Here is a 6,000-nt window from a genome sequence, read left to right as displayed (position 1 = left end):
GTAAATATATTCAGGGCACCTTGGATCTGAAAGGGTGGGGTGGGTGTTAGAAACCAAGGTATATTTTCCCAGTGTTCTCCACAGTCTTCAGACAATTTTCCTCCTGGACACACACTAAGAATTAATCTACCCTGCTGGAAAATGAAAAAAAAAAAAAATAGACTTAGAAATGTACTTCTCCGTTTCTCTGGAATACTGAAGTCCCTAATTAAGCTCCTTCTCCCTGTAGAGAACGTCGTTAAACTGGGTGTGATTTCCCTCCTTTTCCATTTCCCAGTGGCCTTTGCATCTGTTTGATCGGCAAATAGTAAGTTTCACCCTGTCCAAATTCACAGTCCTTCTGTATTTTCACAATAAAACTGTCTTAACAGTAAGTGCTTTAATACCTTGTTACAACATTACAAAACCAATTACAGTGGTGAAAATTTTAATCATTATATTTCTATCCACTAATATTTATCTTTCAAAAACTAATGAATATTGATGATCTGTTCTTGCCATGCATCCGCAGCACTTCGGAAGCTCCTTGATCTGAAATAGAATGAGCCAACAACTTTAAGTACTTCTAAATGTGATTCTTTTTTTTTTTTTTTAAGATTTTATTTATTTATTTGACAGAGAGAAAGCGAGAGCAGGAACACAAGCAGGGGGAGTGGCAGAGGGACAGCAGTTTTCCCGCCAAGCAGGGAGCCCGATATGGGACTCGACCCCAGGAACCTGGGATCATGACCTGAGCCACTCAGGCGCCCCTAAATGTGATTCTTGAATAACAAGTTATAATCACTGAAAGGAGGCTTAGAGATTCTAACGTCTTTGTTTTACAAATGAAGAGACTGAAAGACCTAAAATGGGAGCTGTCTTTACATATGTGTTCATGCTCCCATCAACTGTATCTATTTATATAAGCAGAAAGGGACAAGGATTGCTTTCCCTGCTTTGCCCATCCAGTGCCCAACACAATACTTTGCTTGCACAAAGGAGATGCTTAATTAGTGTTTATTGACTAAAGAAGTGATTCCACACATTCGATTGGGTTTGTCTCATTCATTAGGCCATAATAGGGTGGCCTTCACTGGGTCCTCTGACTGTGCCTTGACCGTTCCCATCTGCCCACCTTCTCTCTGACTATGGTCCCACTCATGCCGGCTCAGCTTCTAGCTCCTCTAGGGAGCCATTCATGCTGTCTCCAGTCCTCATGGCTCTCACTCTTGCTGAAAGAGTTTAAAAGACAATTGGCCTATTTCATACAATTTGGGATTTAATTACATAATCTCTTTTATTGATTCCTGTTTTCCTGAATAGCTTTGTCCCTGCCACTATCATTTATATTCCCAGAAGGCAGCAACAATCTGCTATATTTTTATGTACCAAAGTGCATATCATGTTTCAGAACACACAGAGGTCCTCAGCCTGTCCTTGGTTTATTAATTGGAAAGAACAGAAACTATTTCCAAGTTCCTTTGGAATCCCTAATCAACAAAATAGATGTGAAATAATTTCTGTGTCATGAAATCAACATCATAAACAAATGAAGGGAAGAGTATTTTATTAAGAATCAGAAAAGCACACACTAGCACTCGTGAAATAGAACATTTTAATATCAAAAGGGAATCAGGGACACCTGGGTTGCTCAGTCGGTTAAGCGTCGGCCTTCGGCTCAGGTCCTGATCCCAGGATCCTGGGATCGAGTCCTGCATCAGGCTCCTCACTCAACAGGGAGCCTGTTTCTCCCTCTGCCTGCCACTCCCCCTGCTTATTCTCTCTCTGTCTGATAGATAGATAGATAGATAGATAGATAGATAGATAGATAGATAGATAAATAAATTCAAAGGGAATCAAACTGTTCAAGAACACATGCCTTTAGGGGCGTCTGGGTGGCTCAGTCATTAAGCGTCTGCCTTCGGCTCAGTTCACGATCCCAGAGTCCTGAGATCGAGCCCCGCATCGGGCTCCCTGCTCCGCGGAGAGCCTGCTTCTCCCTCTCCCACTCCCCCTGCTTTGTTCCCTCTCTCGCTGTGTTTCTCTCTGTCAAATAAATGAATAAAATCTTTTTTTATTTTTTATTTTTTTTTTTAAAGATTTTATTCATTTATTTGAGACAGAGAGAATGAGAGACAGAGAGCATGAGAGGGAGGAGGGTCAGAGGGAGAAGCAGACTCCCTGCCGAGCAGGGAGCCCGATGCGGGACTCGATCCTGGGACTCCAGGATCATGACCTGAGCCGAAGGCAGTCGCTTAACCAACTGAGCCACCCAGGCGCCCGAATAAAATCTTTTTTTTAAAAAAAAGAACACATGCCTTTATATCCCATATCTCCCAGAACAGGCTGAAATATTTCAGAAACACATACAAAGTCAAGAAAACAGCAGGGATAGAGGCAAGAATAACCAAGAGATGAGAGATTTCAGTAAATCGCTAGAAGACAGAACACAGGTGGGAGTTTATTGATGGACTATAGCAAAAAGAAGTCATACCCTGGAATGTTCCATGAGGGAACTGGATTGGGGGATGGAGGTGCCACCATCTGCCAACCAGAATCTCAGAGGGGCGCAGGGTGAGGGATTGGTCAGGAGCCTGGAAACAGGTTTACTGAAAGTATGAGCAGAGAAGAGGTATGCCAGTTAAATTCTGCTCTCTCCACCTCCCTCATTACTAACATCTGCAAGCCGTCTGGGGAGCCAAGACTTCTAGTGTGATGTTGGCACCCACAGTAACGTCTCCTCACTCTTACTTTTGGAGAAAGCGCACCTGACAGCCACCCCCACATCTTCTCATTGTAAAAGTAAGCTTGCCATTCCATAAGCTCCACCTTTGTAAACAGAGCTGCCTCTCAGAATTTCCACTCAGTGGAGCCGCTGTCTGAAAGCCAATATTGGAAACCAATATAACAGGGGAGGTGCTTCGACCAATTCCCGTCCTGCATTATTAAATATGAAGAAACAAACCAAAGGTGACCAGATATGTGAGGGGAAAAACGAAAAACAAAAAACAGCAGCATAGAGAACAAAAGAAGATCAAAAACAGCAACAACAAAATCACGACAGGGGATAAAAGAGAACTCTGGTGTACAAAAAGATTGGACCTCCATGGACAGGACGCGAAGAAAAAGGAGAAAGCAGAAACCAGCAAAGAGGTTGAAAATAGGAGAGAAAACACACACGCACACACACACACACACACACACAATAAAACGATAGGAAAAATAAAGGACAGAAATATCAAAAAATGTAAGCAAAACACTAAGCAGAAATACAATACGAGAGAAAACAGATGAGGAACAGAGAAACCGTCTCTTGACTTAGAATCTCAGAGAGAGAGAGAGAGAGCAGAAAAATGGGGGAAAGAATATTATCAAAGAAACGGCAGGGGGCAAAAATCCCCCAAATTGAGAAAGACATTTTCAACAGAGAAAGAGTTCGTTCCTGATTGCTGAGTAGACTGAATGAAAAATCCTTGTAAATTTTAGAGCACCAGTGATAAAATATAATCACAAATGTGTCCAGGAAGGAAAACACAAATTTGATCTAGAATTTGATTTGTTGTCTGGGACAACACAGCTATGCTACAAGCTTGGAAAACAGCCAGTCCAGAGGGGCCCAGGAGATCAGACATCTGGTAGAGAAGTCTCCCCTAAAGAGTCAGAGGACTTGGTCCATTATACAAAATGATCATGAAGCTAGGTAAACTATAAGAGTATGACAAAGACATATAGTTTTTTGCCAAAAAACAAAACAAAAGATAATTGGAAAAACAAGAGAGAAATAAACAAAACAAAGACTTTACAAGACTTTAAGTAATGGATAACATTTAAGGGAGAGATTCCTTTTCTTTTTTTAAGTAGGCTCCACACCCAGGGCTGAGCCCAACATGGGGCTTGAACTCAGGACCCTGAGATCAAGACCTGAACTGAGATCAAGAGTGAGACACCTAACCAGCCAAGCCGCCCAGGTGGCCCAAGATTTCTTTGACCTTGATGCTGGAAAGATGTTCCACTGAGCAGTCCAGAAATGTAGACACTGAATGAATAGAGAAGAAATGTTTATTAAGCATACTACTTGGCCCTACTTTGGGGGAAAAAAAAAACTATATAGCCATAATAATGCAACTGCTGTTGATTACTTTTGTTTTTAGAATCAGTTAATAGGAAAAATATAGAAGGTTCATGTAACACTAGTGAACAGAATGTTCATACTAAAAATCCTGAGAATGTAAAAGAAAAGTAGTGGCTGACAGAATGGGGAAAAGAAGAAAGAAAGTTGGAGAAAGGGGTGAAGACACTCATCATCTCATCCTAAATAAGCAAAGATTCAAGATAATGACGAAAGCTGATAGAGGAAGAAATGTCACTTGAACTGTATCAATAAAGTATAGTGATAATGAATAGAATATCTAAAAACAGTAAGTATTGAATTTAGGACATGAGAATGCATAGGGAAAGTAGCCAATGATATGTTAGTATCTCATCTTTTATAGCAAGGACTCTGTAAATATTGTTTAAATAAAGATATAAGCTTATAATTTAAAGTTATGCTGGTAACCATGAGAAGATAAAAAAAAATAGAAGCAGATAAAGAGTTGCCTTTAGAAAGTGGAGAACAGAAAGGGTATAGTGGGCATTTTGCTATTTATAGTAAGTTCTTTTATTTTATTAAATATGTATTTTACACTGATTTTATAACAGTAATTTTGCAATAAAATAATGTGCTAATAACCATCCCTCAGCCTCATCCACTTCTGAACCTCGTCCTATCTTTATTCACACCCCAGATCTCATCTCTGTCCAACCTGTGCCTTTAACCCGGTCTTACCTCCTCATGAGCTTGGGCGGAGCACGCAGCTGATGTATCAAAATGGCTCATCAAATTGGCCAAATGAAAATATTATGAGAGGCCCGTCATTTCATGCTCTGCGCCTCAAGTTGTCCTTTTGTAAAATGAGGGCATGCAGCGAATAATGTAAAGTCTGTTCCAGTTTTAACATTTCCTAAGAATGTTTGTGCCCATTTACGTATTTGTCGGCACTAGACCATGAAGCTAAATATCCACAAGATGGCAGTCTAAGCCCAGTTCTAGAAAGAGTCTGCTTTCTTCTTTTTAATTCTCCTAGTCTTGCTGGTAAAAATTACAAAGCACAAAGAAGTAAGAGAAGTATTTTGAGGAGAAGCTCAATCAGGCCATAAATACCGTTCAGAGACAGTCATACTCCCCACAACCTTCCACCATCGCTAAACCTCTCCAATAGCGTGGAACTACATTACCGCAGGTCATTAACAGCCTGAGCATTAACATAGTTTCAAAATAACAATCCCCAAACCGTATTTCTCTGGTTTGGACGTCCACTCCCACTGTGGGAAATTCAGTCTGCTGCTCACTACCCTAACCCCTCCAGTTATTTCTGAGATCCCTGGCAGGTGCTTCATCAGCCAAACCTCTCAGCACCTTCACTTCCGCATCAGTCAGCGTTCTGCCAGAGAAGCAGAATGAGTAGGATATAAACATTAAGACATTTTTATTAAGAAATTGATGCATGTGGTTGTGGGGGCTGGCTAGGCAAGCCTGAAATCTTGATGCAGGCTGGGAACTCTCAAGCAGAAACTGGTGCTGTCTTCCACAGACCAAATTTTTCTTCAGGGAAACATCAGTTCTGCTCTCAAGGCTTTGCAACTCATTGCATCAGGCTCACCCCGTTTCGGGAGGATAATCTCCTTTATTTTAATTGATTGATTATAGACGTTAATCACAACTAAGAATATCTACCTAGCCTATTAGCTAGTGTTTGATTGAATAACTAGGCACTATAGCCTTGCCCCGTTGATACATAAAACCGATCATCACGATTTCATTTTCTTTTTTTAAAAGATTCTATTTATTTGAGAGAGAGCATGAGCAGGTGGAGCGGCAGAGGGAGAGGGAGAAGCAGACCCCCCGCTGAGCAAGGAGCCAGAGGCGGGGCTGGATCCCAGGACCCTGGGATCATGACTCCAGCCGAAGGCAGATGCTTA

The 6,000-nt window shown here is 41.3% G+C and overlaps 1 long non-coding RNA gene across 1 annotated transcript; it reads right to left on the bottom strand.

Moving 5' to 3' along the window:
- Positions 1–443: 443 nt before the first annotated feature.
- On the bottom strand, positions 444–5,698 carry LOC145721420 (uncharacterized). Its single transcript, XR_014145092.1, has 3 exons — positions 4,808–5,698; positions 2,474–2,588; positions 444–531 (listed from the first exon to the last, which is right to left on the bottom strand). It is a non-coding gene; the product is annotated as an uncharacterized LOC145721420 (long non-coding RNA).
- Positions 5,699–6,000: the final 302 nt, after the last annotated feature.

This window comes from Leptonychotes weddellii, chromosome 5, assembly GCF_054177405.1.
Source record: "Leptonychotes weddellii isolate Sample4059 chromosome 5, ASM5417740v2, whole genome shotgun sequence".
Taxonomy (NCBI): Eukaryota; Metazoa; Chordata; class Mammalia; order Carnivora; family Phocidae; genus Leptonychotes; species Leptonychotes weddellii.
Note: the sequence above shows the minus strand (reverse complement) of the source record. Positions and strands in the feature narration are given on the sequence as shown.